Genomic DNA, 14200 nt, shown 5'->3' with positions numbered 1-14200 from the left:
CATTTATTACTGGTTGTTATGTGAACTGCTGCTTGGCAGTGTTGGTGAGTATTCAAAATCTACTTGCAATTAATGTTCATTTATCAATAAGAATAGTTTCTTCAGTAAAATGCAATATCAATGAAGTTACACAACGGTTGGTAATTTAAGTTTTGAAACCGCTGGTTTATTAGCATTTCTGGGAAAGAACACTCTTATACTCTCATTCGATCAGCAAATTCCGTGTAATGGGACCTTATTACGTCGCAAATCGTTTTAATGAATGAAGGGATTTGTATTTACAGTGCCGCTAAGCAACATGATCAACAAGGTGATATGCGTCCTAATTAAAAGAGAATCTCGATATTGTGAATAAATATTCGGTTCGTTTTTATAAAAAATCAGTACTTGTTTAGAAAAGTAATTTCAAACTTCGTGCATTAAGTCCGAGCACGTTTCCAATTATTATACACGATTTAATGGAAAGCTCAATCACGCGCTAACGTGTAACGTGTTTCAAATGGGGGGCGCAGGTTTCAATTTTCCCTGATGGGCTAAAAGACTTTTTGTAATGACGTGATGTGTCTATCTCACGTAAAGTCTAAATGAAACTGGATTTGTCTTTATCCGGCTCAAAAGCACAAAATGAAATTCAACGCACAGGTCAGCGCACTGTACACGCACACCTTTAGCACTCTAAGTGATAACTCGTCTAAGAGAAAAAGCCGCATATAAATTCACGCTTTTTACATGCATACACAAATCAAAACCTCTTTATATTAAACAAATAAATTATGGCATATAATTACTAATCAAACATTTCCTATTCTAAGTAAACTTCAAGTACTTGTATTTCATAATCAATAAAATAGGACGGTAAAATGATAGATAGTAGCACTAAAAAAACAAGGATATAAATGTGACTACTAACAGCTGGGGCACCTGGGATTACCATTCCCACAACATTCACAATTAGTATAATCGCCTGAGTTGTTGCTTAGTACTTGGAATGGAAAATTGCCTAATAGCCGAGAAATCAATGTGGGCTCACTATAATGGTCCTCAAACCACTTGCTCCGAGACATGGATAATTATACTGCTGAAAGATCACATCGGCACCGGGGAAGGGAAGAAATCAAGCATGAAGAGATGCAGAGGGTTCGCAGTTTCAGCGTGTCCGATTACTACCTTTAGTCCCATGCAAGCACAGGAGAATGATATCCATAGCATAATATTGCACCCGCCAGCCTATGTCCATGGCGCGCTGCATGTTTTGAGCGACCTTTCACCTTGACGACTGCCTTCGTGGGGACGACCAACACCCGAAGAGCCGACATGTTCCAACGATCGACGGTTGAAACCCGATGGGGTCGTGCCCACTGCAATCGTAAGCGACGATGTCGTTGGGTCAACATATGATCACGGAGAGGATGTTTCTGCGGAGCTCCACGTTCAACACTGTTTGATGAACCGTGTCCTCCGAAACATTTGTGCGCGACCCAGCATTGTGCTCTCTCAGCACAGATGCCACAGATCTTCATCTGTCCTACTGTACAGAGCAGACAAGCAGTCATGGACGTCCAACCATTTAGCGCCTAATGGTTGGTCCTTCTACCTCTTTCCGTAGATGCTCACGTGCACATTCGACCAGCTTCGCCGGTTTTGAGATACTCGTTCACAGGCTTTGCGTAATAATGATCTGCCCCTTGCCAAAGTCGCTCATCTCAATGGATTTCCCCATTTGCAGCCCATATCTTCGCTATGGTCGTTCTCCGCCCGTATCTACTTTTGTTATCGCGTAACGTGGCCACAAAATCACTAGACAGCATCCAGCGTTGTGAGGAGCATTGGTTATAATGTTATGGCTTATCAGTGTATGTTTTTGAAGAGGCTAGTGTTACGGTAAATTTTCAGAAGGCCCAGTTTGGCAGACGAAACAGTCAGCCTCTTGGCCACATCATTTCGGATAACAGCATCTGACCTGTTCCGAACAAAACTAAGGCTACTAGGCAATTTGCCACTCCAAGTACTAAGAAACAACTCAGCCAAATATACTAACTGTGAATGTTGTGGGAATGGTAGCCCCAGGTGCCCCAGCTGTTAGTAGTCACATTTATATCCTTGTTTTTTTTGTGATACTATCTATTCTTTTACTGTCCTATTTTATAGATTATAAAATACAAGTTTCTGAAGTTTATTTAGAATAGGAAAAGTTTGATTATAATTGTATGCCATAGTTTATTTGTTTAATATAAAGATGTTTTGATTTTTGTATGCATGTAAAAGGTGTGAATTTATGTGCGGCTTTTACTCTTAGACGAGTTACCGCTTAGAGTGCTAAAAGTGCGCGTGTACAGTTCGCTGACCTATGCGGTGAATTTCATTTTGTGCTTTTGAGCCGAATAGATACAAATCCAGTTTCATTTAGACTTTACTTGAGAGAGAGACACATCACGTTATTACAAAAAGTCTTTTAGCCCATCAGGGAAAATAGAAACCTGCGCGCTCGATTTGAAACACGTTACACGCTAGCGCGTGATTGAGCTCTCCATTCCAAGCAAGTATCAATTCGTGACGTCGTCGTCCAGACATGAGTTGACAGTAATCTGAATCCGTTTCAGCAGAGTAATAGTTTCTTTCACGGGATAAAATTTTATTGATTATGAAATACAAGTTTTTGGAGTTTATTTAGAATAGGACATGTTTGATTAGTAATTGTATGTCATAATTTGTCTGTTTAATATAAAGATGTTTTGATTTTTGTATGCATGTAAAAAGTCCGAATTAATGAGCGGCTTTTACTCTTAGACGAGTTATCACTTAGAGTGCTAAAAGTGCGCTTGTACTGTTCGCTGACCTGTGCGGTGCATTTTATTTCGTGATTTTGAGCCGAATAGAGAAAAATCCAGTTTCATTTAGACTTTACTTGAGAGAGACACATCATGTTATTACAAAAAGTCTTTTAGCCTATCAGGAAAAATTGAAACCCGCGCGCTCGATTTGAAACACATTACACGCTAGCGCGTGATTGAGCTTTCCATTAAATCGTGTATAATAATTGCAAACGTGGTTGGACTTAATGCACGAAGTTTTAAATTACTTTTCTAAACAAATACTGATTTTTGATAAAAACGAACGGAAAATTTATTCAAAATATCGAGATTCTATTTTGATTAGCGCAAAAAAAAAGAATTGGCTCAAATGGATCTGAGCGCTATGGGACTAAACTTCTGAGGTCATCAGTCCCCTAGAACTTAGAACTACTTAAACATAACTAACCTAAGGACATCATACACATCCATGCCCGAGGCAGAATTCGAACCTGCTACCGTAGCGGTCGCGCGGCTCCAGATTGTAGCGCCTAGAACCGCTCGGCCACTTCGGCCGGCTTGATTAGGATACATCACCTTGTTTATCACGTTGCTTAGCAACACTGTAATGCAATTCAATTCATTCATTAGAACGCTTTGTGACGTAATAAGTCTCATTACACGGAATTTGCTGATCGAATGAGAGTATCAGAGTGTTCTTTCACAGAAATGCTAATAAACCAGAGGTTTCAGAAGTTAAATTATCAATTGTGTAACTTCGTTGATGTTGCATTTTACTGACGAAATTATTCTTATTGATAAATGAACATTAATTGCAAGTAGATGTTGAATACTCACCAGTACTTCCAAGCAGCAGTTCACATCACAACCAGCAATAAATGCCAACATCACTGAACAGGCATTACTTCATTAAATCAGAGCATTCAGCATCCAATTCTAGGATAAACTGTACCAGGTGGAATTATTAAACTCTTGTGGAAGTGTAATAAGGTTTATCTGAACACTTCTATCATACATTATTATTTCACGTTATCTGGACAGATTATTAGTCGGAAACGAATTCAGCCACAACAGATTGTCCGACGCTACTACAAAACTTTTATCGTGACTCTTCTCAAGCAGACGGGATCAAGAAACAAGAAAAGAAGAGGCATCGGTGTACTGGCGCCCAACGTGGGGCCTGAAAAGGATATACTAACAACTTCAGGCCCAAGGCATGAACTTCGACCCGTTGGAAAGGATAAGTACTCACAGCTAACATGAGATACTCGCAGGTATGAGTAGGATACACAATCCTCTTTGAACCGAGCGCAGTTGCTCATATATGTTGTGGGCAAATGATTTGTGTGCTGTGTCGATATTGATATTTGAACTGTGTATAAAGATATTATGAAAAATGTACACACGAACAAGGAAAGCGCGCGATAATGCAACCTAGAGTTTGAAAGTGCCGGGTGAGGGAAGTGAAAGTGAAAATAATCCTCGTGATGAGGTAACTAAGGAACCATGTATGGACTAGCAATCACATAATTTGAGTGAGGAAAATCTTGGTGAAGGATTGTCAAATATAATATATGTAGGACAGCAATCAGATAATTTAAGTGATAGTAATATTATTGATATGAAGGTGACAGTAGAAGCAAAGCCGGGTACAAGTAGAAATAGTAATATACAGGAGTCTATAAATACCATAGTTACACAGGAAAGTGTAAATCTTACATCAAATGTTACAGAGCTTATTAAATTCATGGCGAGTATGCAACGTCAGTTGACTGAGAATATGCGATGTGTAGGAGATCAGTTTGATACTAAATTTGATTCCCAAACAGAAAAATTCAACACTCAGATGGGTTTACTCCAAGAAAATATGGGTTCATTAAATGAAAAATTTGACAACAAGTTCGAGTCACTTGAAAATCAACTAGTTTCACTTAAAGATAATAATAGACAATTAAATGAGAAAATCGATAACTTAGAAGTAGAGTGGGAAGAACGATTAAATACTAAATTTAGTGAATCTGAAATAAAAGTTTCCAGATATGACTAACCTACACACCGAATTTATGGATAAAATTAATGAGATGCAGAATAAATGTTAAACTATTTCAAAAGGGCATAGTGATTTTTCAGATAAAATCTGTAACTGTGAAAGTAGTTACTTGAAGACTAATGTGCAAATTGAGGATCTGTCTAAAAAGATCCGAGAATTCGAAATAGACGCTTGCAAGGGCATTGATAAATATTTAAAGGATCAAACCAAGAAGTTAGATGATGATCTTTCTGAGTGGATAGAAGATAAAAATAAGGAAATCATAGAGAAAGTCAATACCACTCTCGAGTGGCAACAAGCTGAGGTAGTTAAGGAAAAACGGATGGGAAATGATGAACTTATCAAATTGTTTACTAGTGAGTTTCAAGCTATTAAAGATAAAGCAATTGAAGAATTACCAAAGTGGCAACGTGAAACAAATTGTAAATTGTCAGAATTGGAACGAAAATCTTTACGAAATGTATTGACTAAAGACAACCATTCCGAAGACAGGCTTAGAAATAATAAACCCTGTAGTGAAGTAAAATGTAACTGTTATGGGAATACACCCGATAAATTTTGTGACTGTTATGGAAATGAAAATGACACTTTTGTCCAAAGAGGGTACTTGTCGTCTTTAATGGGTGAGACAAGCACGTTCAAAAGCAGACAGTTTCCTACCTTTTAGACTGAAAAGGGTAACATCCATCCAAAAATTTTCATCAACAATTTTAAGCGTACTTTTCTCGCAGTTTGTCTGAACATGATAGATTTAGATTTATTTTGGCCAAGATCACAGGTGATAATTGTAATACATGCGCGGAGTTTGAACTACTTTTCTTGGCAAAATACTGGCCGAGTAGCAAACAAGAGAGGTTACGAAAGATGTTCAACCGGAATTTTATAATAGTAAACGAAGTTCATTAAGAGAGTATTTCGAGAAATACATTAATAAAACAAGGTACTGGAGTGATCCTATTTCCCACAGAGAAGTGATACGTATTTTGAATGGAAGATTACCTCTTCATGTACGTGAAAAAACTTATAAATGTCTCTGACTATGACGTGGAACAGTTCCTGTCTGTGGTCGATTCGATCGATGTGATACTAGAAGAGGCCCAAGTATGGAATAACAATCAAATGTCCACCTCACAACGTGATAATAACAGTAATAGTACCAACAATAACGACAACCGAGACAGAAATATTAAACCTATATATAATACACGAAGGAGGACAAGCGACACCTTATGGCCTTACTAAAGCTAAAAATAATAATCAGTATAAACGTAACACCTCTAATACTAAAGAAACCTATGGAAATAATAATAATCAGGTGAATTAAATTAGTACAGGAAAACCAAATCGTAAACGCTGATGTAATTATTCGAATACACAGTATGGTAATTCACGCAGACGTTATATACACCCAGAAGACAATCTTGGTAGTGAAACTTCCTGGCAGATTAAAACTGTGTGCCCGACCGAGACTCGAACTCGGGACCTTTGCCTTTCGCGGGCAAGTGCTCTACCATCTGCGCTACCGAAGCACGACTCACGGACGGTACTCAAAGCTTTACTTCTGCCAGTATCTCGTCTCCTACCTTCCAAACTTTACAGAAGTTCTTCTGCGAACCTTGCAGAACTAGTAGTCCTGAAAGAAAGGTCCCGAGTTCGAGTCTCGGTCGGGCACACAGTTTTAATCTGCCAGGAAGTTTCATATCAGCGCACACTCCGCTGCAGAGTGAGAATCTCATTCTGGAAACATCCCCCAGGCTGTGGCTAAGCCATGTCTCCGCAGTATCCTTTCTTTCAGGAGTGCTAGTTCTGCAAGTTTCGCAGAAGAGCTTCTGTAAAGTTTGGAAGGTAGGAGACGGATACTGGCAGAAGTAAAGCTGTGAGTACCGGATGTGAGTTGTGCTTCGGTAGCTCAGTTGGTAGAGCACTTGCCCGCGAAGGCAAAGGTCCCGAGTTCGAATCTCGGTCGGGCACACAGTTTTAATCTGCCAGGAAGTTTCATATCAACGCACACTCCGCTGCAGAGTGAAAACCTCATTCTGAATCCTGGTAGTATTCCACCTTGGAAAGGCCCTTTGACATCTGAAGTTCAGTGGAAAGATACAAATGTAACTCAACAAGCACAAAAACCACAAGGACCGATACCACTCGGTAACGGAGCAATAAAGTGGCGACGGGAACCATTACCAAATTCTGACCATACTTTACGTATTGTTGACGTACATGAACCACTGAATGCGACATCTACCTAAAGATTAAATTAGAAGCGGTCACCTAAAGCCTTCCTAGGTTGACTGGAGAGGATGAGAAGGGCAGGCATCATTTTAAAGAGAATGTACTGAGGTATAATGATGATCCTCCCCCCCCCCCCCCCCCCATGAACCACGGACCTTGCCGTTGGTGGGGAGGCTTGCGTGCCTCAACGATACAGTTAGCCGTGCCCTAGGTGCAACCACAACGGAGGGGTGTCTGTTGAGAGGCCAGACAAACGTGTGGTTCCTGAAGAGGGGTAGCAGACTTTTCAGTAGTTGCAGGGGCAACAGTCTGGATGACTGACTGATCTGGCCTTGTAACAATAACCAAAACGGCCTTGCTGTGCTGGTACTGCGAACGGCTGAAAGCAAGGGGAAACTACGGCCGTAATTTTTGCCGAGGGCATGCAGCTTTACTGTATGATTAAATGATGATGGCGTCTTCTTAGGTAAAATATTCCGGAGGTAAAATAGTCCCCCATTCGGATCTCCGGCCGGGGACTACACAGGAGGACGTCGTTATCAGGAGAAAGATAACTGGCGTTCTACGGATCGGAGCGTGGAATGTCAGATCCCTTAATCGGCCAGGTAGGTTAGAAAATTTAAAAAGGGAAATGGATAGGTTAAAGTTAGATATTGTGGGAATTAGTGAAGTTCGGTGGCAGGAGGAACAAGACTTCTGGTCAGATGAGTACAGGGTTATAAACACAAAATCAAATATGGGTAATGCAGGAGTAGCTTTAATAATGAATATGAAAATAGGAATGCGGGTAAGCTACTACAAACAGCATAGTGAACGCATTATTGTGGCCAAGATAGATACGAAGTCCACACCTACTACAGTAGTACAAGTTTATATGCCAACTAGCTCTGCAGATGACGAAGAAATCGATGAAATGTATGGTGAGATAAAAGAAATTATTCAGGTAGTGAAGAGAGACGAAAATTTAATAGTCATGGGTGACTGGAATCCGAGAGTAGGAAAAGGGAGAGAAGGAAACATAGTAGGTGAATATGGATTGGGGCTAAGAAATGAAAGAGGAACCCGTCTGGTAAAATTTTTGCGCAGAGCATAACTAAATCATAGCTAACACTTGGTTCAAGAATCATAAAAGAAGGCTGTATACATGGAAGAAGCCTGGAGATACTGACAGGTTTCAGATAGATTATAGAATGGTAAGACAAAGATTTAGGAACCAGGTTTTAAATCGTAAGACATTTCCAGGGGCAGATGTGGACTCTGACCACAATCTATTAGTTATGACCTGTAGATTAAAACTAAAGAAACTAAAAAAGGTGGGAATTTAAGGAGATGGGACCTGGAAAAGAACCAGAGGTTGTACAGAGTTTCAGGGAGAGCATAAGGGAGCAATTGACAGGAATAGGGGAAAGAAATACGGTGGAAGAAGAATGGGTAGCTTTGAGGGATGAAGTAGTAAAGACAGCAGAGGATCAAGTAGGTATAAAGACGAGGGCTATTAGAAATCCTTGGGTAACAGAAGAAATATTGAACTTAATCGAGGAAAGGAGAAATTATAAAAATGCAGTAAATGAAGCAGACAAAAAGGAATACAAACGTCTCAAAAATGATATCAACAGGAAGTGCAAAATGGCTAAGCAGGGATGGCTAGAAGACAAATGTAAGGATGTAGAGGCTTATCTCACTAGGGGTAAGATAGATACTGTCTACAGGAAAATTAAAGAGACCTTGGGAGAAAGGAGAACCACTTGCATGAATATCAAGAGCTCACATGGAAACTCAGTTCTAAGCAAAGAAGGGAAAGCAGAAAGGTGGAAGGAATATATATAGAGGGTCTACACAAATGCGATGTACTTGAGGAGAATATTATTGGAGAGGATGTAGATAAAGATGACATGGGAGATATGATACTGCGTGAAGAGTTTGACAGAGCACTGAAAGACCTGAGTCGAAACAAGGTCCCCGGAGTAGACAACATTCCATTAGAACTACTGACAGCCTTGGGAGTGCCAGTCCTGACAAAACTCTACCATTTGGTGAGCAAAATATATGAGACGGTCGAAATACCCTCAGACTTCAAGAAGAATATAATAATTCCAATCCCAAAGAAAGCAGGTGTTGATAGATGTGAAAATTACCGGCCTATCAGTTTAATGAGTCACAGCTGCAAAATACTAACGCGAATTCTTTACAGACGAAAGGAAAAACTGGTAGAAGCCGACCTCGGGGAAGATCAGTTTGGATTCCGTAGAAATGTTGGAACAGGTGAGGCAATACTGACCCTACGACTTATCTTAGAAGAAAGATTAAGGAAAGGCAAATCTACGTTTCTAGCATTTGTAGACTTAGAGAAAGCTTTTGACAATGTTGACTGGAATACTCTCTTTCAAATTCTAAAGGTATCACGGGTAAAATACAGGGAGCGAAAGGCTATTTACAATTTGTACAGAAACCAGATGGCAGTTATAAGAGTCGAGGGGTATGAAAGCGAAGCAGGGGTTGGGAAGGGAGTGAGACAGGGTTGTAGCCTCTCCCCGATGTTATTCAATCTGAATATTGAGCAAGCAGTGAAGGAAACAAAAGAAAAATTAGGAGTAGGTATTAAAATCCATGGAGAAGAAATAAAAACTTTGAGGTTCGCCGATGACACTGTAATTCTGTCAGAGACAGCAAAGGACTTGGAAGAGCAGTTGAACGGAATGGACATTGTCTTGAAAGGAGGATATAAGATAAACAACAACAAAAGCAAACCGAGGATCATGAAATGTAGTCGAATTAAGTCGGGTGATGCTGAGGGAATTAGATTAGGAAATGAGACACTTACAGTAGTAAAGAAGTTTCGCTCTTTGGGAGCAAAATAACTGATGATGGTCGAAGTAGAGAGGATATAAAATGTAGGCTGGCAATGGCAAGGAAAGCGTTTCTGAAGAAGAAAACTTTGTTAACATCTAGTATAGATTTAAATGTCAGGAAGTCGTTTCTGAAAGTATTTGTGTGGAGTGTAGTCATGTATGGAAGTGAAACGTGGACGATAAATAGTTTAGACAAGAAGACGATAGAAGCTTTCGAAATGTGGTGCTACAGAAGAATGCTGAAGATTAGATGGGTAGATCACATAACTAATGATGAGGTATTGAATAGTATTGGGGAGATGACGAGTTTGTGGCACAACTTCACTAGAAGAAGGGATCGGTTGGTAGGACATGTTCTGAGACATCGAGGGATCACCAATTTAGTATTGGAGGGCAGCGTGTAGGGTAAAAATTGTAGAGGGAGACCAAGAGATGAATACACTAAGCATATTCAGAAGGATGTAGGCCGCAGTAGGTAGGTACTGGGAGATGAAGAAGCTTGCACAGGATAGAGTAGCATGGTGAGCTGCATCAAACCAGTCTCAGGACTGAAGACCACAACAACAACAATAATGATGATTTGGACCTACGGGTGGAACTGATTGAGGGAACACGTTACATTTCGAATAAGTGTGGACGAATTTTGCAGGCAGTAGTTCAGGCAGTAATAAATGATATTGATGTTAAAATTGCGATTGATACTGGAGCAACCATTAGCGTAATGACGCAGGATGGTTTTAAACAAATTAGTCAAGGAGCAAAAGTGCTTACATTTCCTGTTACTGGATGTACTGTGTCTGGAGCATTTGGTGCGAAAGCGCAAAAGGTCTCAAAGCAGGCACGAGTCAACATATTGATGCGGGGGGCTTCAACAGAAAGTACCTTATTAATTGTTTCAAGACTGACCGTACAATTTAAAAGAAGGAACATGTACCTTGGACTCCAAAGGTGACGTTTTGATAGTCTATATGATAAAGGGCAAAATAGTCACAGATCAATATTACCTGAAGTCAATGGTTAGCTATATTGGTATTGATCGTAATTTAGTTGATGATATCTTTTATATTGAATGTACTGGAGGAGAAATAAGTCAAGTTTCACTTCAGGAGAAAATTCCCGAATCCGAATACCCATCTGTAAGTCAACGAGAAGATTTGATTTTTGATGCTTATTAAGTAATTATTTACCAGTATTTATCAAACGTCCCGGAATGATCAGAGGGTTTGAATACGACATTAAGACGTAGCCACACGAATCTTTTTGTCGCACTTCCTACTCTGTTCCTTGGTCCAAAAGAGAGGCTGTTCAGAAAAAAATTAACAAAATGTAAGAGTTGGGAACTGTAGAGCTTTCTCATTCTGAATATTGTAGTCCTCTTTGGCGGTCCTCAAAACGAATGGTGACGTCAGATTAGTTCTAGACGCCAGAGAGATAAACAAGATAATCATGCCGGTACAGACAAGACCTGAGAATATGGATGAGTTAATTCAGAAATTGTGTGGTGCCCCCTTCCTGTCATCCCTTGATATGAGAAGTTCACACTGGCAAATGAAAATCTCTACTGAATCTCGAAAGTATACTGCTTTTATTTTTCTGGGCAGAAGTTACCAATTCATTGTTATACCATTTGGACTGAATATTAGTGGAGGTGTATTTATATCGGCGCTAGACACTGTCCTTGGACGAGAGTTGTTCGATAGAGTTACCTTGTATGTGAACGACCTATTGATCGGTACCAAAACATGGGTTAGCATCTCGATCTGCTTGAAAAAGTATTTACGAAGTTCTTGAAGAATGGAGTAACAGTAAATTTAATGAAATCGAGATTCGGCAGAAGTCAACTGAAGTTGCTAGGACATATAATTATGCCGGACGGTATTATCCGGAATCCTAAGAGTGTCCTAATCCTAAATGAATAAAGAAATAAAAACTTTCATGGGATTAGCCTAATTTTTTCCTCGATTTCTACCTAATCAATTAATCAGCCAAGAATGTTTATTACAGTTATTACGAAAGAACTTCATGTGGAAATGGACCCCCAGTCAAGCGTTTGACAAAATCCGAGACGCTTTAGTTAACGCCCCGTTGTTACATCGTCCGAATCTTGAACAGGAGTTTTACATTGCCACTGATGCCTCCCGAAACAGGCTTGGCGCTACGCTTTTCCAAATGGCTGATGCACAAGATATGAATACCATTACGATTATAGGATTCTCAAGCAGAACGCTCTCTAAATGTGACTAGACTCAGAGATAGAGGTACTAGCTGTGGTATGCACGCTTAAAAAATTTAGATATTTTGTCTCTGGAAAAAGAATAACCATATTTTGTGACCGTAAAGCCACTACTAAACTTTTATCGTGACTCTTCACAAGAGATCTCAAGAAGCCGGGATCAAGAAACAGAAAAGAAGAGACATCGGAATACGCTGACACTTAAAGATAACCTTAGATTGCCTTTTACCTTTCACGTTTTTTTCCGCATATTCTTCGCAATGTCAAGACTGTTCAAGTCCCAACTTCATCACATTTCCGAAACGCTGCTTCGCGAGTATTGGTGAAAAGAACACATACATGCCAGAGATACTGACCCAACAGAGATGGTTACTATTAAATTTACAACTGGGACTTCACTGATCACCAATTCTTGTAATAAATCCTCTCTTATGCCTTATGTACAATATAACCAATCACAAAGTGTTTGTTTCCGTCCAATTTCTGCTAACTTATAAAACACTAACTAATGTGACTGTGGTGGGTGTTAAATACTGCCTAGTCGTCGAATATGGGGTGTCTAGAACAGCTGCTTTCTCGGATGGCTAGACAACAATTCAAGCAAATCGTTTTAATGAGTTTTATTATAAAAAGTAAACGACAATACTATGACAATTAGATAGATGTGTCAGAAGCAAAGTGCGTCATGCAAAATAATCAATGTTCTTCGGTATATACAATTCCTAATTCGCTGCTATACAAGTGCCTAATCTTGACGCTACTGTTCGGCTAGGCCGCGACCAACCGGGCGCGGCACTTATGTCCTCAACGCATTCAAAAATTGTTCAAACGGCTCTGAGCACTATGGGACTTAACTTCTGAGGTCATCAGTCCCCTAGACTTAGAACTACTTAAATATAACTAACCTACGGACATCACAGACATCCTTGCCCGAGGGAGGATTCGAACCTGCGACCGCAGCAGTCACGCGGTTCCGGACTGAAGCACCTAGAACCGCTCGGCCACCGCGGCCGGCTCATCGCATTCACTCTGGCGGATACGTCCCCCGTAAAACGACCGGAAGGCTACGCGTCCACCTTTTGAGGCCCATAACAAGATGTAGAAGGCGTCGGCTGCCACGGTGTGGGCGGGTCCAGCTCCGTCGGTAGGTGGAGAGGAGGCGGAGAAGACAAAGGCTCCGTCTCCATGGGCTCGTCCCGTGGTATCGTGATGACACCGTCTGGCGGCTGCTGTGGCCGCCCTGTCCTCGGGATCCGTGAACCTGGAGGAAAAGATACGGAAGGATCACCGTGCACATGACAGTGGCGAAGCTGCTTGTGATGTCGGCACTGCAATCTGTCTGGGCCTGAAATGAGATACATGCATGCGACTAGTCGACGAAGGATCTCGCCTCGCGCACACCGTCTGCTGCCGCTAAGAACTCTTTAAAACACAGTATGATGTGGTGAGAAGCGATACTTGCGGCCTTCCTTTGGCGCCGGATGCTGAGGAGGGTGGAGCAGGTGGAGCAGTGTCCGATGGAGGTGGCCGTGAATCAATTCCATTTCGTGGATGCAAACGAATGGAGGAGAGAAACAGTGGCAATGCTGGATCCCTGGTGTGTACGGTGCGAAGTTTGGTCATCTGCTGCTCGAAGGTTCTGACAAAATGTTCCGCTTCACCGTTTGACTATGGATGGCACGGTGCACTAGTTGCCACTGCATTCACAAAATGTTTCAAATTCATGTGATGTGAACTGCGGGCCGTTATCCAACTCTATGACTTCAGGCAAATCTTCGAGGCAAAAATATAGGACAACGCCTGAATTGTGCTACGTGATGTTGTCGAGTTCATTGACACAGCAAAAGGAAACTTGCCATATGAGTCTACCATAAACAACCAACGAGTGCTCCAAACAGGATCCATAAAGTCTGTGTGCACACCTCGCCATGGGGATTGCGACGTAGGCCAAGCAGAGAATTTGTGTGGACTGATTTTCCGCACATGCGTGACACTATGTCGACATCTGCTCTATTTGGGCTTCCAT

The sequence above is a fragment of the Schistocerca gregaria genome, chromosome 2 (assembly GCF_023897955.1).
Source record: "Schistocerca gregaria isolate iqSchGreg1 chromosome 2, iqSchGreg1.2, whole genome shotgun sequence".
NCBI classification, from domain to species: domain Eukaryota; kingdom Metazoa; phylum Arthropoda; class Insecta; order Orthoptera; family Acrididae; genus Schistocerca; species Schistocerca gregaria.
Note: the sequence above shows the minus strand (reverse complement) of the source record.